Raw genomic sequence first — 26,149 nt, 5'->3', positions numbered from 1 at the left:
GGCATTTCACCAGAGTTTGCATCTTCTATCGCCACTGCTAATTATCACCGTGGCTTTGTGATGCTTTCAATGTGACTCCCAGGCATGTGACAGGAAGTTTGTATGTTTTACAGTATTATGCCTCCAACCCAGAGGTATAATTTAATCAGCTGTCAGGAACTAAGGGTTTTATTGAGCAGTATACCATGCAATTTGAATTTCAAACCAGCATCGAGAAAATGTACTCTGGTTCCATGGTTTAATTTTTATATTTATAAATCATATTTTAATGCTGGCAGTTTAAAAATTAGACCAAATTCTTAATCCCACGAATGGAAGCTTCACTCATAAAATTCATGGGCGATTAAAGGTAAAATCCAGAATGGATCATTTAGTTACATAATTAAAAACAACAAAATCAAGATGTATTTTTCTTAACTTAAGTTAATATACAATTACTTCGCACAAAAGGGCACACTGCTTATTAGGATCAATCATGTTAAAACAAACAAAATTACTGTACAACCTCATCTCAAAAAACCCTGTACCACGAGTGCACTTCACAAAACTCAATAGCTTTTAAAGAACCACATGTTTTCAATCATATATTCCTTCGAGATCAGAACATTAGTCCAGTACGTTAGTCATGTGTTTTGTAAGTGCATATCATTATTAACAGCCCTCATAAATCAAGTAGTTGCAAAAAAAAAATGCTTAACAAATAAAAATATACAATTTTCCTCAAGTTATTCAAAAGTCTTGCCCATGTGCTAAACTATAAGAAAGACGTGTACTCCATTTTTCAGCAACCGCATTAAGTGAATTTTATGAGAACTAATGAAGACATCTGGCAGCTTATTATTGTGCATTTTGTTTCAGGGGATGGTGTATAAGCATTCATTGTAAGATGTCCAGGAAGTCTAACAGTTGCGTCAAAAAGACTTCAATCTACTGGTTGTACAGTAACTGTCAAATGCACAAATCCTAAATTTAGACACAAACAATGTTCGAGCTCCAACTTCTTGTAGAACAAAACCCCATTTTATTTAGTGGCTGGGATAGAATTTGAGGGCCTCCTTTAAAGGCTTTTTTTTTGATTTCCGCCAAAGCACCCCAATTTCAGTTTCAACAGTAGTTCAATAACAAATCCATATCAAGTGTGCCTGAAAATTACATGCACAAAAAAACTATATTGCTCCCAGTGACTGAGATTCCAGACAATGCATTAGTTTATCTGCTTTCAATACATCAGATAGATCTAGTGCATTCTAAGAGAATGCTATCCACATGTTTGAGTTCCTAAATGTCAGTCCATGAAGGGAATTTTCCACTAAAAGCATTTATACCAAATTGAGGCACTGGGTATAATCTAAACTTTGAACCAGTCATATGAACTACTAACAATGGTGGAAAGCTATAACACAATATTTGTTCACCAAATGATTTACAGTAATCTCCTTTTCATTTAATATTTAGAAGCAGATGTAGTGAGTATAATCAATACCACATGGGCCTGAAAACTGATCTATATTTAAACTTGTGGCATTAACCTCCACCCTTGAGACAGTGGGCAGTGCTGCCTCCAATTAGCCAATTATGTTGCTTCTGCAATGGATATTTGTACCAAACGATTACACAATTTGCTTTTGAACCTGGAAAACAACTTGCTATTTTAATTGTTGAAATGTTGTTGCTTGTAACTCTTGAGGAGCTTAATTTCAGTAAATCCCCCTCATCTACCCATGAAAATAAATGCAGACTGTGTAATGGAGAGCACGGTTTGGTAGTGATTATCACAAAGCCACTGTGACGCAATTTTAAAACATCTGTAACAAGGCATGTGCTACAAATTCATTTTAGAGCTTCAGTCTCACGCAGGCTGATGCCACTACATGGAAAACAAATGTCAACAAATCTTCAAAAATATGTCTATCATTTCTATAAAATCATAATTTTTAGAAATAGTTTCCAGCCCTGGCTCAGACCAAAACCAATATTGGTCGCAAGGAGGAGGAGACTGCTGACTATTCAAGTTCACTATTCAAGCTGTGCAAACACACTGAGTAGTTACATTTGTGTACAATCTCTGCCAGATTTTTTTAATGACCTTTTAATCACTCATTTTCAAACTTTAACCAAAAGGTACTCATTAGGGCTAAGCACCTGCAATGCTAAAACAGATTTGAATTGAAAGCCATTTATTTTCTTCCAGTTCTCCAACCTCACAGTATGCAAAAAGCTCAATTAGTTTAAAGCAGGGCTGAGAATTTTTCAGTATCGAAAATAGTTAAAACCTCAAGTTATCGAAATGAGAGAATTTCCCAGGATTGGATTTCCTTCTTGGATTTATTAAGAGACTTGCAGAAACATCAATGGTAAAACATTTCTGACCACTTAGTTTTTCAGGGGAGCGCTGCTTACCGAAACATGAGCAAACATCACACTGTGGCGGGTGGGGTGGGGTGGGGGGGGGGGGGGGAAGAGAGAGTTTGGGGAAAGAGGTGCATATAAGCAACAGTCACTTGTCAAAATTCATTACTATCAATGAAATGTACTCCATTTCCAGTAGCTTTAAATCAGAACGGTGGTACAGAGCATTAAGCCTAATGTCACAGGCTTGACAATGTAGGTTTTATCATTGATCAACTCGCCTTACAATTCATACATCCACACAGTGGCCGGCTAGTGAGCAATGGCAGGAGGGGCTCGAACCGACTACCTAACCAGCGTCCGAGAACAGATGGTTCTGTTGATAGTGGTTCCACATCCTAATCCAAAGAAATAGACAGGGACCAAGAAGCAATATTCGCTTGATGTGCTCCTGTTTACTACACTGGAGGTTAAACTGGTTATTCAAATGGGAATTTCAAAGACAATTCCATCCAGGCTATTTTATACAAAGACATACATCTAACCTCACACATTTCCACCACTTCTCAATGTTGCTCCACTCCTTCCCAAAGGCCAATGCTTCATGACCACTGTTCTCTTCCCATACAGATAGTGCTTCTTAAAACATAAAACTACATCATCTGCTCTCGACAAATTGACAGTTGTTGTAGTTTTGCAAAAGTGCATTTAAGTTGACCAGCAGTAATGCTCATCAGCATAAACACAGTTCCCAGAAGCTCTCACAAGTCAGCACGGAAGCATTGTGGATAGCACAATTGCTTCACAGCTCCAGGGTCCCAGGTTCGATTCCGGCTTGGGTCGCTGTCTGTGCGGAGTCTGCACATCCTCCCCGTGTGTGTGTGGGTTTCCTCCGGGTGCTCCGGTTTCCTCCCACAGTCCAAAGATGTGCAGGTTAGGTGGATTGGCCATGATAAATTGCCCATAGTGTCCAAAATTGCCCTTAGTGCTGGGTGGGGTTACTGGGTTATGGGGATAGGGTGGAAGTGTGGGCTTGGGTAGGGTGCTCTTTCCAAGAGCCGCTGTAGACTCGATGGGCCGAATGGCCTCCTTCTGCACTGTAAATTCTATGATTCTATGTCCAAAAAGAACAATGAAGTCGATAATCTTTAGTGAAATCAATCTTTAGGATGGTAGACAAATGATCCATTTAGAAATTATTTTGGGAAGTTGGTTTTGACTCAAAACCTTTAACCAGCTTCAAAAACACTTTTCCTCCTTCCAACATTTTGATCTTTACAAAATACTCAAGAATAGAATTCACCCCATTTTCAATTATGTTATGGTTTGAGAGTGTCAAAGTGTCTAATTTGTTTAATATGTCAAACTGAGACAAGCACTCATGAATCCTATTGTTTTTTTGTTCCTTTTCTGGTTTTAAATCATTGCTTCTTTGTTAACTTGTAATTCTAATTGATACCCAGTCATCTCTAATTGGAGTTTTAATTGTTCACGGTTTCTTTAAGATTATTGTTTAAGGGGGAATGTCAAAATGAGTTATATTAAAAGGTTAAAGTCAGGCATGCCATTTTAAAAAGAAACGTGAGTAAATCTCAGTCTTACAGGCAGAATTTGAAAAAGTGACAAACTACAGAGGTAGCCGCCAAATAACTAATTCAGAATTATAAACTTCCTCCGAAACAAGAATGCTATTAACTGATGAAAGTGTGCACTGAAAACATAAAGCTGCAAATGCACACATCTCCAAGCATCCCCGTTTTGGATTCATGCTCAAAATTTGAACCTAAATGAAAGTCAGTTTTTGACAAACAATAAATTTGATTTGTTTTCTTTATACATCACAATTTGCTGAGATCAAAATTTAAACAAGGGATTTGTTCTGACTTATTGTTGTTCTCTTCATTGCAGTTTAGTATAAATTAAAGATAATATGCTAAATACATTTCACAGGTAGCAGCACAGCAAGTAAAACAGAAATCCAAACCTTTTTTAAGCAAAATGGTAACTTTTTTTAAACTACAACTTTATCCAGAAAATTATCGCTGTCTGTTCATGAGAAACCGGGGCTAGGATAAATAGTTCTTTACAAAGGATATAACTTCTGAAGGAACAACACAAAATCAACCGCAAGTAATTGACAGTTTCCATAACATGCTACAAGAAAATAACAGTTAATGAAGACTAATCAATTTAATTAAACTGATAGGCCAAAGTATACAGCATCTTAGTTTGCACTGTATTGCTAGCAAGTTAACCACAAAGCTAAAAAATACATTTAAACATATTACAGTCAGACTAATACTTGGATATGAAAATCATGTAGGATTGTTCGGAAAGGTCAAGTCTTTCAATTACTGATGAGAGCTGCACACGCTCATGTCATTCATAATTTATTACAAAAGAAGAGCCTTCTCCAGCCTCGTGACCGAAAATCGTTAACCAGATTCCAAAATATTCTATGGGTCTCAATATGGTTTCAAGAAACTTGTTTCAACTTTAGATAAGCACATCTGTATTTTAAAGTATTTCCAACAATGTTGATGAGACCAGTGAAACTATTTATGTGCACTGCATCAATAACCTTTCTGCATCTGGAGGTGCAATTCTGCCTAAATTAAAAGGATCTACCTGCAACAGTGATTTCTCTTTTAGATGTATTCTGGTTTCTGCTCTTTCCTTCCATTGAACTTTCTAAAATGTTCCAACAATTCATCAGAGCTATTGAAGATTTTAGATGTTCTTCTCATGGCACCAGCATTTGCCAGAATAGATTTACACTGCTCAAAATTATTTAAATCATAAAATATTCATTCAGAAATGTTTGGACATAAAATCCATAGCCAAGGAATATATAATCAATTTATTTTTGAACTATAGCTTCACAGAGGCTTAGTTATAGTTTCAACCACAAAGAAAAAAATAAGCTTACCAAATATTTACTCCTCCATTTATACAAAGAAAGGAAATTACTCAAAAGAAAGGAAAAAGCCAGATAAATGCAGGTTACAAACAATGTGTACTTGTATAGTGCCTTCCACGTATTCAAGGTGCACCAAAGCACGTGACTGCCAATCGAGTAAATTTACTTTCAATAGAAGTAGGTTTCTTTTTACTGTTGCTCAAGGTGACACAGGATGTCAGCAGAGTTCCGATAGCTCACCCAAATGTCCATTCTGAACACTAGCATCATTGAGCTGTTCTTGGAAGAGACATTGAGTCGCTAGATTGGACGGCACGGTAGCACAGTGGTTAGCACTGTTGCTTCACAGCGCCAGGGTCACTGTCTGTGCAGAGTCTGAACGTTATCCTCGTGTCTGCATGGGTTTCCGCCGGGTGTCCCGGTTTCCTCCCACAAGTCCCGAAAGATGTGCTTGTTAGGTGAATTGGACATTCTGAATTCTCCCTCAGTGTACCCGAACAGGCGGCAGTGTAGAGCTACTAGGGGATTTTCACAGTAACTTCATTGCAGTGTTAACGTAAGCTGACTCGTGACACGAATAAAGATTATTTATTTACAGTAAGTCTTACAACACCAGGTTAAAGTCCAACAGGTTTGTTTCAAACACTAGCTTTCGGAGCACTGCTCCTTCCTCAGGTGAATCACCTGAGATTCACCGGAGGAAGGAGCAGCGCTCCGAAAGCTAGTATTTGAAACAAACTTGTTGGACTTTAACCTGGTGTTGTAAGACTTCTTACTGTGCTCACCCCAGTCCAACACCGACATCTCCACATCATTATTTATTTAGTCAGGGAACAGAGTTTGCAGCAAAGAACAATGGTAATGGCTTCAGTCCTTCCAATATTTGGATGAGGAAGAAAGGTCTGTTCTTCCAGTAGTAGATGTTGGACAAACAGTGTGACAATTCAGAGACAGTGGAGAGATTGAAAGAGATGGGGTAAAGATAGAGCTGGCTGTCATCAGCATGCATTTGGCAATTTACCCATATGTCGCTAAGGGGAAGCATATCGATGAGGAATAGGAGGGAATCTAAAATAAAGTCTTAGAGAACACCAGAGGTACGGTTGCAGGAGTAGGAAGGGATGTTATTGTAGGAGGCTTCTTTGGCCATGCTAGATAAATGAAGATGGAACCAGGCAGGTGCCGTCTCTCCCAGTTGAATGGCAGTGGAGAGGTATTGGAGAAGGGTGATCAACTGTGACAAAAGGCTGCAGATAGGTCGAGAAGGACAAGGAGGGATAGTTTACTTTTGTAACAGTTACATTTGATGTCATTTGCAACTCTGATAGGAGCCATTCTATTACTGTAGTCGAGACGAAACCTAATTGGAGGGGTTCAAATATGGGAAAGTTGGGTACAAATTTGGGAGTCACCTTTTAAGGCCTGGAGGGGAAAGGGAGGTAGAAGATGGGATAGCAGTTTGCATGGATGAAAGGGTCAAGGGTTTTTTTGAGATGGGGATGGTGAAAATAGATTTTAAGAGTGGGAAAAAGTACCCGAGGAGAGAGGACCGTTACCAATGTCAACTAACATGGGAACCAGAAAGGCAAGTTGGGCAGTTTGCAGTTACAGGAAACAGGGTGAAGGCAGCAGGAGGTGGGTCTTGGACAGATGAGCTTGGGGAGGGCATGAGAGGATGATAGGAACAAAACTAGAGAAGGAATATGCAAATACTAGTAAGTTATTGGCTGGGGATCAGGAACAGGAATCCTGGTTGAACTCTTCTGTTTGATCTCCATGAGTTTACAACAATAAGTTAAGTAAACTTATCTTCTTTGCTGTCTTTTCAAAAGAGTGGGCTTCAAGTCATTTTTTTGTTTAAAAGAGTACCCAATTCATTTTTTCCAATTAAAGGGCAATTTAGTGTGGCCAATCGACCTACCCTGCACATCTTTGGGTTGTGGAGGCGAAACCCACGCAGACACGGGGAGAATGTGCAAACGCCACACGGACAGTGACCCAGGGCCGGAATCGAACCTGGGACCTCGGCGCCATGATGCAGCAGTGCGCTTCAAGTCATTTTTTAAATCTGTTACAGCAAACCGCCAAATTGGGCACTCATTTGTTTCCTTTGTCCTCCTAACCAAGTATGTTTCCAACTATTTTCTTAAACAATGCAGGATTACAGCACAATTCATTGGGCTGTACTAAAGCCAACATTCTAAACATGGGTTTCAGAACTGGAATTGGGAACATTTAAAACTTGTAAACAATAATGTTTGCATTTATATAGTGCACTATAATGTCAAAACAGTGCAAATCACTTTGGGGATGGATTGGGGATGCTACACAAGCAAACAAAAGTTGTTCTACATCAAGAAACCAAGAACATACCACAAACAACAGTGACCAGCTGATCTAATATTTCTGTGGTATCAGTTGAGGAAAGGATGGTAGGAGGACACTGGGACAACACCCATTTCTTTAAAAATGCCAGGTCCAAGAGGTCTTTAGCTTCCAATGGAACCATTGGAAAAGACATGTGGGACCTTGGTTCAATATCTTACATACAGGCACCTTCAACACTGCAGCACTCCTTCAGTGGTGAAGCACTGGAACACCATCCGAGATAATGTGCTTCAGCTCTGACTTTGGGTACAAAGTCAATCCCTCTGACTCAGAGGTGAATGAACTCTCAAATGAGACAAAATAAAAATGATGCAACAGCAAAGCACTATGGACACTGAAAATTTGAAATAAAGAGAGGAAATTCTGGATATATTCATAAACTATTGGAATAAAATTTGGTGATGACTAAGATAAGGCCCAAAAAAAGGGCTTGGGTTGTGCAAATAACCTGCACCCATTGCCCTTATGCAGGCAGCACACAATCCTTTCTCTACTTTCTCATTTAAATGATTTCTAAGTGCTCTGCAGAATGGGTGCACTCATCAATATTTTGGGGCATTAGCACAAATTAAAGCTAGCCTGCACCTCTTAAAAGAATGTTTGTTCTGGCTGGATTAGACACTAGAAGTGGTTGGGGAAAATATTGTCTATGGGGTAAATGTAATGAACCAAGCATGGATAATGGCACAGACAGGGAAAATAGTCCACGGTTTTTCAACACATCACTGAAGGCCTTAATGCCTTGGACTGGTAACAAGAGGTCCAGGAGGCCATCCAAAAAGACAATGAAGCCGTGGGAGCTGACTGACAGCCCATCAAGTTCAATCCCAGCAGTCTAAATGTCCCATGGAGCTGCTGTGAGAAGCTTAATGACCTCACATCAATGTTGTGAATACATCTTTAAATGCCATATCTATGCAAACAAACTAGCTTCACATACTACTCAATTCAGCACCCCACCCTTCATTCACCTATCAATGAACTCCATCAACCATGACTCATACTACCCATTCAAAGCTTCACCTCGTCCTCACATATTCGAGTAATGTCTGGTAAAAATAGCTCAAGGCAGAAGTCGGGCAAGGGATCGTAGTCAGACGCAAACATTTCCCGAGCTTCAGAAGGGGGCGGAGCATGGTTCCTGCTGAGTCGGCAGACGACTGAGAAGTTGGTTAGCTTCTTGACCTACGAATCTAAGAAGCAATGGATGGCGGTCGCTGAGGAACTGGAGATGGCAATGGAGGGGGCTTTGGCCCCAACTCGGGTGACCATGGACAAGCTGGACCAGCGGATAGAGGTACAAGAGCGAAGATTCGTACAGTGGAGGTGGCACTCTCTGATCATAGTGATCAGATTGTCTCCTTGGAGTCAGAGATGGCGTTGAAACCATTGAGACTGTAGATGAGAGAGCCAAATCATCAGAAAGTATCAAGTTGGGGGAGAGTCGGCGAGAAGGCGCGCGGCATTAACAAAGCCACGGCCGTGCTGTACAAGGGCAACGTGAGGTTTGGAGTGGTGTACCTGGCTCATCTTCAGTTGACTTTCAAGGACAGAGACTATTACTTTAATGCACCAGAGGATGCAAAGAAGTATGTTAAGAACCACAGACTGGGGCGAACTTTGCTTAAGGACTATGGAGCTTGTCAAGTTCATCTGTAATCTGTATTGTATTCTTTGTGGGATTTTCGTAAGATAGGTGAGGGCTTGGGACCGTGCCTGGGTTTGTTGAGGGGTGATTTTTTGGGAGAGAATTTGGGGCCTTTATACTGCACTGTTGGGAGTTTGGTATTTTGTGTGAAGGGGGGTGCTGGGTGTTGATTTTCCTTGATGGTTTTGTATTACAGGTTGGTTTAGGCAGGGGGGCTGATCCTTGATATACTAGTTAGTAGATTTTGATTTCTACCTTGTGCAGGGGTCACCCTGCTCGCAGCATTACTAGTTAATGGGAGCGGAGGGGTGGGGGTATGCCTGCAGCCGGTTACCATGGGGGTGGGTGTTTGTTATTTTTTAAGCTAACAAGCTGAGGCTTTTTGTTTCGGACTGGTTTGGATTTGGCGATGGGGTTTTTTGTTTCTCTGTTGGCTTGGTTTTCTGGGTGGAGTGGAGCTGGGAGGGGGGTTGGGGGAGGGGTGGACTGCTGGCTGTTCCTTTGTTTTTGGACAGGCTTGATGGGGGCTGCGGCAGCTAACTTGGGCGAGGCTGGAGGTGATGCAGGCTGGAGCACTGCTGGATTGCCTCAGGCTGGACAGGGGAGGAAAGGGAGAGAGCGAGAGAGAGAGCGAGTGAGAGAGAGAGGTGGTAGCCAGAAGGCCCCTGTCCAGTTGATAACAGGGCATGTGAAAGGGTTGAATGGCCCAGTAAAAAGGTCCCGGGTGTTTGTGCACCCGAGGAGTTGAAGATGGATGTGGTTTTCCTACGGAGACCCATCTGAAAATCAAAGATCAAACAAGATTATGGAAGGGTTAGGTACGGCGGGTACATCATTTGGGTTTTGATTGTAAGGCTCAGGTGGCAACCGTGTTGATTAATAAGAGGGTGGCTTTTTCATCAGTGGGCCGTTACCGGGTAGGTCGGCGTTGTTGGATAATGTGCATGCACTGAACTGGGATGACACGGCATTCATTAATAAGGTCCTGGCTTCTATCCCAGATCTTGATTCACATTGGTTAATTATGGGGGGGGGGGGTGCCGACCCATGGAGATTTAAGTTTCCGAGGGATAAGGGGTTTTAACTTCTTTCCCACGTCCATCGGACGTACTCCCGGACTGACTTCTCCCTGGGGTGAGGGGGGCGGGGTGCTCGGGGATCGTAATAGAAGATCATGTCCTGCATTTTGTGGACTTGATGGTGGAGCCAGGCTGTTTTCAGCTGTGCCCATGGAGATTGGGCAGCGCGTTGCTCGCGGATAAGGGATTTTGTGAGATGTCCTCTGCCATTGGGGAATACGTTGAGTTCAATAGGAATGAAACGGTCTCCCCTTCCACCCTCTGGGAAGCCCTGAAGGAGGTTATTAGGTGGGATATAATCTCTTATAAGGTGCATAGGGATAAATCTGAGCAGGCGGAGAGACAGGGACTGATGGCCGACATTCTCGAAGTGGACCGCAACGACTCGATTGCCTCGACACCGGAGTTATTGGCGGACAGAAAAATGCTGCAAACGGATTTTGTTATCGACGGGTAAGGTGGTGAGTGAGCTGCGATGCTCAAGGGGGGCATCTTATAAGCATGGCGAGAAGGCCAGTCATTTGTTGGCTTACCAGCTGAGGCGGCAGGCTGGAAGTGCAGATTAGGGTCTCGGGTTGGTTTCTGTCCTAGGGAAGCTTAATGAGGTGCTTGAGGCCATCTAACCTGGGTTAGACGAGTCAGAACCTCAGGAGGAGGTGCAACAATGAAGCAATTTTTGGATGGGTTGACCTTCTCGGAGGCGGAGCAGGAGAGAAGGCAGAAGTTGGAGGTGCTGATGGGGCTGGAAGAGATTATGAGCTGTATTTGGTCAATGCAGGCAGGTAAGGCTCCAGGCCCAGATGGATATCTCATTCAATTTGCGGATCAGTTGGTCCCACTTCTGCTGGATATGTTTAATGATTCCTTGCCCCGGGGACTGTTGCCAGCACATTAGCGCAGGTGTCGATCTCCTTAATCCTGAAGAAGGACAAGGATCCCAGGAAGTGGGGGTCATATTAGCCTAACTCGTTGTTAAACGCTGACCCCAAGCTTTTAAATATTGGCAACACATTTGGTTAGCACTGCTGCCTCACAGTTCCAAGGTCCCGGATTCAATTGCAGCCTCGGGTGACGATCAGTGTGGAATTTGCACTTTCTCCCCATTTCTGCTTAGGTTTCCTCCGGGTTTTCCAGTTTCCTCCCACAGTATTCCAGTTTCCTCCCACAGTCCAAAGATATAACGGTTGGATGGATTGGCCATGCTAAATTGCCCCTTAATGTCCAAAAGGTTGGGCGGGGTTACTGGGTTACGGGGATAGGGTGGAGGCGTGGGCTTAAGTGGAGTGCTCTTTCCAAGTGCCAGTACAGACATGATGGGCCGAATTGCCTCCTTCTGCACTGTAAATTCTTAGTACCCAATTCATTTTTTCCATTTAAGGGGCAATTTAGCGTGGCCAATCCATCTAACCGGCACATTTTGAGTTGTGGGGGCGAAACCCAAGTAAACACGGGGAGAATGTGCAAAGGCCACACGGAGAGTGACCCAGAGCCGGGATCGAACCTGGGACCTCGGCGCCATGAGGCCACAGTGCTAACCCACTGCGTCACCGTGCTGCCCTCACTGTAAATTCGATGATTCTATGGTTACGGGCCGGTAGCTGTCGACCAATATTAGGAGTTTGTTAAATGTGGTCTTTTCACCCTCCCTAGGTACCGACCACAGGTGATTATTTCGGTGGATCCGCTCAGAGAAGGCATTTGGTAGAGTTGAGTGGAGGTAGCCTCTTCGAGATTCTGGGGCGGTTTAGCTTCAGGCCGAAATTAATTTCATGGATTAGGCTTTTGTACAGGGCCCCCACAGTAAGTGTACGTACAAATGCCCTGAGTTCGGGTTATCTCCAACTGAACGGGGGTACAAGACAGGGGTGTCCGTTGTGTCAACTATTGAAATGAAATGAAATGATGTTAGCACTGCTGCCTGGCGCTGAGGACCCAGGTTCGATCCCGGACCTGAGTCACTGTCCGTATTTGCATATTCTCCCCATGTCTGCCTGGGTTTCTCCCCCACAACCCAAAGATGTGCAGGTTAGGTGGATTGGCCATGCTAAATTGCCCCTTAATTGGGGAAATAAAATAATTGGGTACTCTAAATTTATAAAAAGAAAAAATAAGGAAGTTTGGCTCCTTTTCAGGGTAGAAGCTGTATCGAGGCAAGAGTGAATATTTTCTGGGGAACCCACTGGAGAGAGGAGCTGATCTGGGGAGGGGCAGTACGGGAGCCCAGTGGTCAGCACTGTTACTTCACAGCGCCAGGGACCCGGGTGCAATTCCCGGCTTGGGTCACTGCCTGTGCGGAGTCAGCATGGGTTTCCTCCGTGTGCTCCATGTTTCTTCCACAAGTCCCGAAAGACGTGTTCGCTGGATGAATTGGTCATTCTGAATTATCCCTCCGTGTACCCGAACAGACGCTGTAGTGTGGCGACTAGGGAATTTTCACAGTAACTTCTTTGCAGTGTTCATGTAAGCCTACTTGTGACACTAATCAAGATTATAATAGCCGGAGGAGGGTTCTGCTTGGGTGGAGGTCCACAGTGCCACCTCAGGTTTCAGCGTGGGTGGGGGAACTGATGGAATTTTTGCACCCAGAGAAGATCAAGTATACTATGAGGGGGTTGGTGGAAGGATTCTATTCGAGGTGGCTGACTTTCATCTCCTTTTTCAGGGAGCTGGTCACAGTCAGCTGTCAGGATGGGGGTATTTTTGTCTCTGTATGTTGTTGAAGGTTTGGCTTTTCTTTTCTCTCAAGGTTATGGGGGGGAAGGGGGGTTGTTGTATTGTTGTTGTTTGTGTATAATGAAACATATTGTCCGAATAAAAGTTACATTTTTAAAATAGTTCCAAGTTAGGATGGTGCGTGGCTTGGATGGGAACTTGCAGGTAGTAGTGTTCCCATGTACCTGCTGCCCTTGTCCTTCAAGGTGGTGGAGGTTGCAGGTTTGGAAGGCGCTATCGAAGGAATACGGAACCATGCAACTGAGTTTTATGGCCTGTAGGTTTTTGACGGCACTCATAAACCCATTACATTAGCTAGCACAGGGCATCCACTTTTTTCACATTCACTGGCATGATTTGCATTAATGCGAAATTTAAACACGAGAATAGCTCATCGACACAGTAATTGAGACGGGAATTTTTGGGCATTGTAATTTAAGCAACATTACATTTCATTTAGATAAAGATAGCAGCACTGCTGCTAGCTGAAAACTTTAAGATACATTAAATTTCTTTAATGTCATATCTGGCTCTACTCAGGAAAGTAGCTCAGCTATTTATGCAAATTAAGCCCAGTATCCTGGTGATCTACCTTATACATGGAGTTATGTATCAAATATAGCCACAGCACAACTCTTGAACGCACTAATGTGAACGCAATTGAACGCAAGCAATCTAATGTTACATTCCTTCCCTCAATAATTATTAGTTACAATACATGGGCAGCACGGTAGCACAAGTGGCTACCACTGTGGCTTCACAGCACCAGGGTCTCATGTTCGATTCCCCGCTGGGTCACTGTCTGTGCGAAGTCTGCACGTTCTCCCCATGTCTACGTGGGTTTCCTCCGGGTGCTCCGGTTTCCTCCCAAAGACGTGCAGGTTAGGTGTCATGGTAAATGTTTTATTTTTTTAAAAATAAATTTAGAGTACCCAATTCATTTTTTTCCAATTAAGGGGCAATTTAGCATGGCCAATCCAACTAGCCAGCACATCTTTGAGTTGTGGGGGCGAAACCCACGCAAACACGGGGAGAATGTGCAAACTCCACACAGACAGTGACCCAGAGCCAGGATTGAACCTGGGACCTCGGCGCCGTGAGGCTGCAGTGCAGGTGTCATGGTAAATTGCCCTTAGAGTCCAAAAAGGTTAGGAAGAGTTATTGGGTTACAGGGATAGGGTGGAAGTGAGGGCTTAAGTGGTTGGTGCAGACTCGATGGGCCAAATGGCCTCCTTCTGCCCTGTATGTTCTATGTACAATTACAAAATAAGAACGTTACACATCTGTTCAATAATTAACTAAATCCCACTTTAGCAAAGAAAAGGTATCATCTAGTTTTAAGGAATTTTGAGAAAAAGCAGCTCCAATATGTTGATACTGAACGTCCAACCCATCGAACCCCATCCATTACTAATAAGTATAGCATAATGGATTTGCATCTTTAGCCATTTATAATTTAATGCTGAAATTAGGAACCATACAAGATAGAAAAGCTACCACCACTCAGAAATTATTCTTTGTTAAGCTCCAGACAAACATCAGCTTATTACTTTTTATTGCTAATGTGTACTATTCAACAAACGCAATCTTGTTTGCTCATACAAGATATAGACTGGTTTGGGTAATACCCACTGTAGATCTAAATAGCCTGGGCTCAAGCCAATCTTTTACAAAAGAGGATAGCTGCTGGATATCAGAAGAAAATAATGAGGTCCACTGGAATACTGTGCGTACTAATGAGAATCAACACAATCACTACTGACAAGATAAATCATGCAGAAAATGCACATATTTCTCTGAAAAATAATAAACTTGATTTGAAGCATGATCAACCATAAACTGGCAGTCAACAAGGATATCCTGTTAGGACGACAGATACATGAGGCACAATGCACTTCCAGTATGAAAAGCACAGAACAAATTTAACTCTTCTTTAAATTTATGCAACTTATCCCTTCACTTAAAAGGTCATAATGCAGTGAAAGGTATTCCACTTCTACATCATTATAATTAGCCTGCCAGCAACTCTATTCCCCTTGTATCATTTTCTCAAACGTAACTTGTATAAACTAGGCTTCTTTACCATTAAAAAAATCTCAATCTTCCAATTAAATGCAAAAAGTACATTTTCATATTACAAATCATTTGCAACATTCAACTGTTACGCATTAAAATAAGTGATTAGATATGCCACTCTTTTTCATATTGTTATTGCCATTTTTTTCCCCATCCCTTCCCACTCTAGGTATTGATACCTTGCGGAGGTACAATTCCACAGGCAAAGCGTGACCTCCCCCAGCCAATGGCTATTATTCTCGGGAGCCTTCAATCTCTGTACACCTAATCCTAATTCCATCCTCACATCTTTAAGTACCATTGGACAATTAAAAAGATGCATCATTGGATCATGAACGAATAAGAGACATCAAGTTTCCCCAATTGAAACCAGAGGTGAGACGACAAATCTTTAACACCCTCAAGATCGCGCCGAGATCAACCAACGCAGCACAGACTGGGGTTTTAAACCTGGAAATTTCAGGTGTGCATAGCTCAGCGACTCACCGGATAAACCTGCTGAAAAAATCAGGGGAGCCCTATTATTTTATATACACAATTAATTTATTACATAATAAAGGGGAAAGCGTGGGGCGGGGCAAGGCACAGGGAGGGATGGAGAGAGAAGAGCAAAGGAAAGCAGTCATTTTCAAGCAATCCCTGCGAGTATGCACTTGTGAACGTTGAGCAGAACGGAATCTGGTTGGAACCCGGGTTCTCAGTATCGTAGGTAGCAGTGCTAACCACCGTGCCGCCCACAGGAATGTAGTACTGCTTGGCAGAGATGATTTGTGAAGAGATCAGATCAGTCCATAAGAGGGTCGTTTAGGAGTCTGGTAACTGTGTAGAAGAAGCTGTTTTTGAACCTGTTAGTGTGTGTTCTCAGACTTCTGTATTTCCTGCCCGATGGAGGAAGTTGGAAGAGTGAGTAGGGCGGGTGGGAGGGGTCTTTGATTATGCTGCTCGCTTTCCCAAGGCAGCGGAAGTGTAGTCAATGGATGGGAGGCAGGTTTGTCTGGACTGGGCGGTGTTCACAACTCTGTAACTTCTTACGGTCTTGGGCCGAGCAGTTGCTATTCCACGCTGTGATGCAGACAGATAGGATTATTTCTATGGTGCACCTGTAAAAGTTGATAAGAGTCAATGCGGACATGCCGAATTTCCTTAGTTTCCTGAGGCAGTCTAGGCGCTGTAGTGGTTTCTTGGTCGTAGTGACGACGTGGATGGACTAGGACAGATTTTTGATTATGTGCACACCTAGGAATTTGAAGCTGTCAACCATCTCCACCTCGGCACCATTGATGCAGACAGGGGTGTGTACAATACTTTACTTCCTGAAGTCAATGACCAGCTCTTTCGTTTTGTTGACATTGAGGGAGAGATTGTTGTTACACCACTCCATCGCGTTCTCTATCTCCCTACTGTATTCTGATTCAACACGGTTCGAAATCCGACCCACTACGGTCGTGTAGTCAGCAAACGTTGGAGTTGGAGCCAAATTTTGCCAAGCAGTCTTGTGTGCTTATAGAGAGTATAGTAGGGGGCCCCGGTATTGAGGACTATCGTGGAGGAGGTGTTGTTGTTTACCCTAACTGATTGTGGTCTATAGGTCAGAAAGTTGAGGATCCAGTTGCAGAGTTGGGAGCCAAGTTCTAGGTTTTGGAGCTTTGATAGGAGCTTGGCTGGCATTATGGTGGTGAAGACGGAGCTGTAGTCAATAAATAGGAGTCTGATGTAGGAGTCCTTGTCGAGATGCTCCAGGTATGAGTGTAGGGCCAGGTAGATGGCGTCTTCTGTGGACCGAATGCGGAGATATGCAAATTGCAGTGGATCTAGGCATTCTGGGAGTATGGAGTTGATGCGCCTCATGACCAACCTCTCGAAACATTTCATTACGATCGATGTCAAGGCAATCGGACGATACTCATTGAGGCACGTTGCCTGGTTCTTCTTCAGCACCGATGATGGTGGTCTTCTTGAAGCAGGTGGGGACCTAGGAACAGAGTAGGGAGAGGTTGAAGATGTCTGCGAACACATCTGCCAGCTGGTCCGTGCACGACCAGGAACCCTGTTGCCTTCTGCGGGTTCACTTTCAGGGAGGCCGATCTGACTTCGGGAGCTGCGACAGTGGGTATGGGTGTGTCCGAGGCTGCTGGGCAGTCAACAGCAGTATGCTGGTTTCCTGCCCAAACCAAGCGTAAATTAATTTGAGTTCATCGGGGAGGGGTGCGCTGCTGCCAGAGATTCTGCTCAGCTTAGCTTTGTAGCCCGTTATGTTGTTTAAGCCTTGCCACAACCGCCGAGAGTCTGTAATGCTAGTCTGTGACTCTAGCTTGGTCTGATACTGTCTCTTGGCATCCCTGATGACTTTGCAGAGGTCGGACCTGGATTTCTTGTATAGGTCAGGGTCATCGGACTTGGAACGCCTCAGATCTGGCCTTCAGTAGGGAGTCAGTCTCCCGAATGAGCCATGGTTTCTAGTTGGGGAACATACTTACTACTTTTCTTTGGCACGCAGTCGTCCACATATTTGTTGAGAAAGTCTGTGACGGTGGTGGCATACTCGTTTACGTTGGTCGCTGAGTTCTTAAATATGGACCAGTCCACTGACTCCAAGCAGTTACATAGGGAGCTCTGCTGTTGCCTCGGACCAGCACTGCATGACCTTCTTAACTGGATTCTCCCACTTGAGTTTCTGCTTGTATGCCAGGAGAAGGAGCACCGTCTTATGGTCCGATTTTCCGAAATGCAGTCGGCGGATGGATCGGTAGGCACCCTTGATTTTTGTGTAGCAGTGGTCAAGAGTGTTGTTGCCCCTATTGGGACAGGAGATGTGTTGGTGGAATTTTGGCAGTACACTCTTGAGGTTGGCCTTGTTGAAGTCCCCGGCCGCGATGAACAAGGCCTCCGGGTGTTCGGTTTCATTGTTATTTATAACTGTGTACAATTCGTCCAACGCCTTCTTCACTTCTGCCTGGGGTGGGATGTGGACTGCTGTGATAATGGCTGTAGTGAACTCATGTAGAAGGTAGCACGGATGGCCCTTTATGGTCAGCTATTCTAGGTCCGAGGAGCAGTATCCAAGCACCAGGAGGAGTTAATGAGGCGGCAAACCCCTCCACTCTTCACTTTGCCTGATGACCCCTTGCGGTGCGTCCGGTGTATTGATAAGCCTTCAGGTTGTATGGCACAGTCCGCTGAGGCAGGAGTGAGCCATGTCACTATGAAACAGAGCACACCTACTTCCCTCTGACATGGTTTATCCTTCATAAAACCATGCTGACTCTGAAGGATTATGTTTGACTTGCCAAATGTCCTGATAGTACTTCCTTAATAATGGATCCTAACAATTTCCCAACAACAGATGTTAAACTAATTGGTCTGCAATTTGCTACATTCTGCCTCCCTTCCTATTTGAATAAGGGGGTTATATTAGCATTTTTCCAATCCACAGGAACCTTTCCTGTGTCCATGGAATTTTGGAATATTCTAACCAATGGATCCACTATCTCTGCTGCCGCTTCCTTTAACACCCTAGGATATAGGCCATCAGGACCTGGGACTTGTCTGCCTTCAATCCCAATAGATTTTTGAGTATTGTTTCTTTATTGATGCTGATTGTTCTAAGTTCCACTCATTATATTAGCTTTGAATTGCCTGTTCCTATAGGGTTGGTACTATTGTCCACCACCGTGAAAACTGAGGCACCTTAGCATCTCCGCCACTCCTGTGTCCCCCACTATTAACTCTCCCCTAATTAACTTATTCACCTAATGTTTCATCTGCATTTCTGTCGTAATTTTAATAAAGAGTATAATGGAGGTTCAGTAGTCTGCAATTTCTATCTCCTACAAGTCTAGCCACCAGGTACCACCTCTACTTCTAATACCTCTACTCTCAGGTCTTCATCCACTGATATTCTTGTCTTGCGTGCTGCCTCTTTTCCAATTCTCTTCACCTGTAAATGTTCACTCCACAAAGTATCTCCCTTTTTTGCCACAATATTTACTTTGAACAACTGTTAACTTTCCATAAAGTCTATGGAATTTTGTTCCAATAGTTGGGAAATCTCCAATACCTTTTGCTCTCCGCGATAGGGTACAAGAGAAAAACGTTATCCGACAGACAATCCCTTCATCAATAGCATCCAAACTTTTTTTTTCTATAAATTTAGAGTATCCAATTACATTCTTTTTCCAATTAAGGGATAATTTAGCGTGGCCAATCCAGCTAACCTTCACATCTTCACATCATGTAGACACGGGGAGAATGTGCAAACTCCACACGGACAGGGGGCCGGGGCCGGGATCGAACCCGGACCTTCAGCGCCGTAGGCAACAGTGCTAACCACTGCCACCCCCAAACCTCCTTTCAATAGCTGCATTTACACTGGACTAAACTACCCTGGTCATCTAACATTCATGCAAAATGTACGTTTTCATTAGAATCCCTACAGTGTTGACAGAGGCCATTCATTGAGTCAGCACAAGCCCTCCGAAATAGCACCCTACCTAGGCCTAATCCCCGCCCTATCCCCATAGCCCCACCTTGCCTTTAGACACAAAGGAGCAATTTAGCATGGCCAAACCACCTAATTTGCACATCTTCAGACTGTGGGGAGGAAACCGGAGCACCCAGAGGAAACACACACAGACACGAGGAGAGTGTGCAAACTCCACACAGAGTGGCCCGAGGTCGGATTGAACCCAGGTTCCTGGCGCTGTGATGCAGCAGTGCTAACCATTGTGCCGCCGTGCTGCCCTAATATCGGGTTCACACCAAACGTTAACTTATCTGTTCTCACCACAGATACTAATCTATCGCTGAATATTTGATGGATTTTCCATTTTAATCCCAAAGAAATTTGTCAGATTGACCACAGCTAGAAACTAAAGAGACCGTTTCCGTCAACCAGGCTTCAGTAATTTTACTTTGAGGATGTCACAAGCTGCGCAAAGTGAGGAGCCAGCAGCACAGGCACTGATCTGCTGCCAATGTCAAACAGCTTTCCTCAGCTCTATTTTGTCAATATTGCTATGTTCATTATTTCTCTCAAATTGCTATTTTTTTCCTATGCTCTAAATGTTTGCCCTACTCCCTGTTTCTTTGCCATGTTACCATCATTTATTTCTGCTCTAACTTATTCAGTTCCAGATCCTGAAAACTGTGGCACTCAAACTTCAACATTTGACATTTAAAAATGCCAAGTTTGCCAACAAATTATTCTAATTATCTCATCTTCTATCCTAACCTTTTCAGTCTTGATATCCAGCGGTGTGGATCATTTGTCCTTAACCCAGGCTTCTCAATAAAAAAAGGCTGTCCAGTTGTCTGGTAATCGGCTCCCTAGAGCCGCTAAGGACAGCTGTCGTTGGTGCTTACTAAATCCATATTATACAGCGTATTCACCGACTCGCTCTGATCAATACCCAGGAGATCCATTAATTGCTTAATACAGAAATAGTCAGAAAAAATGAAAGGGGTTCTCAAATTAATTTAAAATTACTTGCGAGTATTTTGCTTTTGAAAGCAGCTCGACAGAAAGACATGCACCGTAAGCCAAATCACAGCACTGTAATTTCTCACCTTGATGACTTAAAATCACACACAAAAACCGAAACAAGTTATGAAAATTCCTTACAATGAAGCAAATGTCTGCAGTCCTACAAATGGAAATAAAAAGACAAAAAGATTAATTTTTATCCAGTTCAAAAATTCTTCAGCAGATAAAGATGCAACCAGGTTTCACTCACTTTGTTTTGGTATAAAAAGGAACCAAGAAATACAAATACATCAATTTATGGGAGCAATTCGATTGGCACATTGGGCAGTAAAATTACTACAATTCTACCAATAATCCACCAATAAAAACACAATTGAATTACTTGCCACTCCTACAGCCCCCTCCTGGGCTTTTGAGTGTGGACAGATTGAAATGTTATTGCATATTCCTGGTTATGTGCCATTTGATTTTAGCATCCCATGATTTCTTAGTTAAGTGATATACCAACTAGAATAACCGGACGTGTCTTCTATCCTATTAGAGCTTTTCCTTTTGGTCTCTCTCTCTCTCTCTCTCTCTCTCTCTCTTCCCCCCACCCCACCCCCCCGCCTCCCCCAACCTCTTTGCCTGTCTTTGTACTTGCTTAAAACTTGTTTACATCTCAAATCTTGCGACACAATCAGATCGTTGATCTGTAACGTTAACTCTATTTGTCTCTCTCCACGTTTGCTGCTGAACCCATTGAGTATTTCCAGCGTCTCCTGTTTTCATTTGGTTGTTTCGATTGCTTATGTTTAATTGCGAAAGTGCGGGGGGGGGGGGGGGGGGTGCGCGCGGTGGAGAGTTCAATGGGTAAAATATTTCACAGAGCAACTCAAACTACATTCTCTGAAGGAGGCAGGATGAAGTATAGCATGATGAGGGATAAATTTCTTTTTAAGAAAAAGGAGAAAATTCTGAAAATCCCATAACAAATACATTGCTGGTCCATCATCATCACAAGGGGCAACAACAAAAACATTTGCTTTTTCAGATGATTTCTCCACCTTCATTGCAACTGGCCTTCACCTTGTAAAGAACAAGCTTCCCAGTGGAATAGGCATCGTCTACAGAATGGACGGAAAACTTTCCAACCTCAGCCGGTTGAAATTCAAGAAGAAAACGATACTGACATCACTCGTGGAACCTCCGCATGCGGACGACAACACCATCTCCACTCTCTCAGAAGAGAATCGGCAAGCCATGCTTGAACCCTACAAGGAAGCATACCGACAAATCAGTCTCAACCTCAAGAAGTCTCAAGTCTTTTACCAACCCAAGCCAGGGCAAGACCTGGCCTCTCCCTCCCTTACGTTCAATGGACAAACCCTCCCAAAAGTGGAGCATTTCCCCAACGAGGGGTATCACCTCTCATCTAAGGCTTATATCAATGCAGAGATCTACCATCCTAGCCAATATGTGTGCACCGCCTTGGGATGCCTAAGGACCAAAGTCTTTGACGGCTGCGACATCCGTGCTGATACCAAGATCCTGGTCACAGCAGTCTTCCTCTCAACTGTTCCATACCAGTCACTTTCAAACTCAGAGTTGCAACCCGCAAGTGGGTCATGGGCCACTGGTTGTGGTGTTCCTGATCGCAGGAAGTGGTGCTCAAAGGTCGCGACTGGCTTTTAAAAATGCAGGCAACGACCAGCTTTCAGAATGGCGGCCATCGTGTGCATGCATTCCCTCAGTAGTGCGCAGGCCCGGAGCCCCGCGAGGCAGACCGCCTCCTCCTGACACCAGCACGCTGACCAAGGGGCAGATTCTTTTTTAAAAATCAATGGAGGCTTCTCTCCAAAGCGGCAGCAGAGGGCAGGTCATGCACCCTGTACACTGACATCATGGGCAGCACGGCAGCATTGTGGCTAGCACAATTGCTTCACAGCTCCAGGGTCCCAGGTTCGATTCCTGGCTTGGGTCACTGGCTGTGTGGAGTCTGCACATTCTCCCAGTGTGTGCGTGGGTTTCCTCCAGGTGCTCCCGTTTCCTCCCACAGTCCAAAGATGTGCGGATTAGGTGGATTGGCCATGATAAATTGTCCTTAGTGTCCAAAATTGCCCTTAGTGTTGGGTGGGGTTACTGGATAATGGGGATAGGTGGGGTTACTGGGTAATGGGGATAGGGTGGGGGTGTGGGCTTGGGTAGGGTGCTCTTTCGAAGAGCCAGTGCAGTCTTGATGGGCCGAATGGCCTCCTTCTGCACTGTAAATTCTATGATTCTATGTCCTCTCGCGCAAAAGCGAGATTCCTCCATTTTATAGCTGCCAGCAGTGCTGGTGTGAACTCCAGGGCTTCTGGTGAACAACCCATTAAGAAGCTGAAATCAGGAACAAAGCAGATGATTTCTTGAGGCATGGGTTTATTAATTGTGTCAGAATGCAAAGTTCATGTGTGTAAAAAGCAGGGAAACGCTGGCAAATGAAAAATTTAAATTCTCAAAACTTCAACAGCATCTGAAGACTAAACATGGCGAGTTTGAGAACAAACCTCTTGATTTTTTTTTTCAACGGATGCAGTGACAACTTAAATTAGCAGCTGAAGCCCTTAGCAGAAATGTAACACTGAATGTCAAAGCAAGTGAGGTCGTGAGGACCAAACAGGCTCACCTGTCGCATTAAAGGCAAGAGGAAATGGTGGGTCGCGAGGGTCAGCCGGCGTGGCTATCCGAGACGGATTCGCTGGGAGGATAGGTGTACTATTGTGATGAATGTAGGAATTTCACATTCTTCCCGTGTCTGCATGTGTTTCCTCCGGGTCCTCCGGTTTCCTCCCACAGACCAAAGATGTGCAGGTTTGGTGGATTGGCTAAGCTAAATTGCCCCTAGGTGAGGTTACAAGAATAGGGTGGGGGATTAGGCCTAGGCAGTGTGCTCTTTCAGAGGCTCAGTGGGCCGAATGGCCTCCTTCTGCACTGCAGGGTTTCTGTGACAGGCGTTCTAACATCAGCATCCTTGAAGGAGCCAAGAGCACCAGCATGGAGGCCATGATCATCCAAAACGAAGCCCGCTGGGACAGCTATGTACTTAGGGTGGCAGATCCCCAACTTCCAAAGCAAATCTTCTTCACCCACCTCAACAAAAGCTCCTGAACAAAAGGAGGACAAAGGAAACGATTCAAAGACACCTTGCAGGCTTACATCAAGAAATGCAACATGGACGTCAACGCCTGGGAGACCCTTGCTCAAGAGAGACCTACTTGGAGGAACCTCCTGGTTGAAGGGACACAATTTTTCCGAGAACATCTAACGGCAAGATGATGTCCAGAAAAGAACACCGGCGGTCTAGAGTCCAAGGACCAATCCCACCTCCTGCAAACACCTGCCAAGTGTCAAGTCACAGATGCGGCTCTGGGATCAGCTCATCAGCCATGCAAGGATCCACAGAAATGACCGGTGACACGGAGTTTCGTGGGCAATCATACTCATTAGCGAGTGATCTTCAAGGAAGGAGGAGGTCCCTATGAATAATGTTTATTTAATACACGCTGAATATTTCATAAGTTATAGAAAGTACTAAATTATTTATAAAATAATAGATCTATCATCGACTTCAAATGGTAAAAACAAAATAAATATTTACACTTTGGATGCATAGGGAGCGCACGGCTCGCTCAGTCAGGGTTTTTTAAAAAATAAATTTAGAGTACCCAATTATTTTTCCCAATTAAGGGGCAATTTAGCGTGGCCAATCCTGCACATCTTTGGGTTGTGCTGATGAGACCCACGCAGACACAGGGAAAACGTGCAAACGCCACACGGACAGTGATCCAGGGTTGGGATTCGAACCCGGGTCCTCAGCGGCGAAGGCAGCAATGCTAACCACTGTGCCACCATGCTGCCCTCTCTCTCAGTCAGTGTTGTGTGCAATCAGCATGCACCTCACTTTACGTGTGATCACTTCAGTGATACCAATAAGAAAAATATGCACGGAAATCAGCGGAACATGGTAACGCTGCACATGGGAACGATCCACAAAATGGCTTCTGGGCCACATTCAGAACCCAGAAACGTGCTGCAACGTGGAAAATCTGGATGTCAAAATAAGTTGCAATAAAGGCAAAGGCAAAGTTGCCATTGTCCCAGGTGACCTTCCAGGGAGAGAGCTGACTGGTGATGGTTTAACCCGAGAATCACCACACCTCAGGCGAGAGGGGCAAGGTTGAGACAGCGGGCTTTCATTAATAACCAAAGCAAACCTGAACAGTAGAAACTAGGTTTGCTCTAGCAGGGGGAAAAATACAACCTCAACACTAAACAGAAGACTGTACATCACACAGAATAGCTGACCTGGATAGCATGCCACTGGGATTGTAACACAAGGAAGGGAATCAAATGACTTTGAACTGTGAGCAAATCACCTCATTGTGAGGTAACCTCATAAAGCGAAAAAATCATAATTGGAGTGGTGAATTTGTGAAATAAACTACCTGAAAACACAATGAATATTTAATATTCTATAAATCATTCAAGTAGTGGGGAACCTCAACAAGGATTGGATGGAAGATGATACCATACACCAAACTACAGTACATGCAGTCCATGCTGATTAAAAGTCTAATTTGCTGACAGAAAATAAATTGCTTGTGCTTTCAGAATTGCCATATCACAAATTCATCTTTCCACTTCTTGTACAAGGTTTAAGCCGACGAATGTACCAAAAAAAAAGTTTTATGAAAGCTTTGAAGTTATCAGGCAGTGCCGTTTTTCCTATCAATAGAATGTGAGCACTGGAACTGAAGGAATGAGAAGTGGGAAAACTACCGTTGAAGAGAGCATACACACAAAAGAGCGGTTAGATATGGCGCTAGTTACACAATGGGAAGACCAGAACAAAGAATAAACACCAAATATCAACAGTAAATTGTGACACAGGGTCTGTTCATTTGGATTAACGTCGCTTCTATGGAAATAAACAGATTTAATACTTTCAAACTCAGAATGTGTCAGATTTTGGAGTACAAGGGGTGGCTGACACCAAACTATGTGGAAGCACGAAGAAGGATGGGATTCCTTTCAAAGGAAAAAAACATATTAACACTGCAGTTATCATCAGATTACAGCCCCAAAGATTATTTTTGATTGGCTCAGCGAGGTGTCATGTTCGCCAATGGTAATTTATTATTTTGAACATTAGTTTAACTTCTGAAACACGATTGATGAGAAGAATCGTTAGTAAGCACTTTGTGCTATGTCAAAATATGAAATAAAAGTGTGAGAAAAACATTCTTTCAGGTATCCACAATGTAGCGCACAAAAAGGAATAACATGTGTTACCTATAACACGTGTTACCTATAACACGCCACACCTAGAACTTCTCTCTCCTCTATGCATACACACAACTCTCTGCCACGGATGGACACATACAGCTCTCCCACCACTGGGGGAAAAAGTTATTCCTTTTACACGACCAACCATGGAGCAATGTCTAATTTGTTTTTAAAGTTTATTTCTGATA

General features: G+C 43.7%; 1 protein-coding gene across 11 annotated transcripts in view; it reads right to left on the bottom strand.

Moving 5' to 3' along the window:
• rerea (arginine-glutamic acid dipeptide (RE) repeats a) overlaps window positions 1–26,149 on the bottom strand; it is a 708,059-nt gene that overhangs the window by 558,739 nt on the left and 123,171 nt on the right. For 2 of the 11 annotated variants that reach the window (XM_072477930.1, XM_072477932.1), the window contains exon 2: window positions 21,723–21,907. The exons of 8 other annotated variants lie outside the window; for them this stretch is intronic. The gene's annotated coding sequence lies outside the window, so the exon portion shown is untranslated. Of the gene's footprint in view, window positions 1–20,737; window positions 20,815–21,722; window positions 21,908–26,149 lie in introns of all 11 variants that reach the window. One more of the 11 variants, XM_072477931.1, reaches the window with a different exon arrangement.

This window comes from Scyliorhinus torazame, chromosome 16 (genome assembly GCF_047496885.1).
Source record: "Scyliorhinus torazame isolate Kashiwa2021f chromosome 16, sScyTor2.1, whole genome shotgun sequence".
Lineage (NCBI taxonomy): Eukaryota > Metazoa > Chordata > Chondrichthyes > Carcharhiniformes > Scyliorhinidae > Scyliorhinus > Scyliorhinus torazame.
This window is presented reverse-complemented; position numbering and strand designations above follow the sequence as displayed.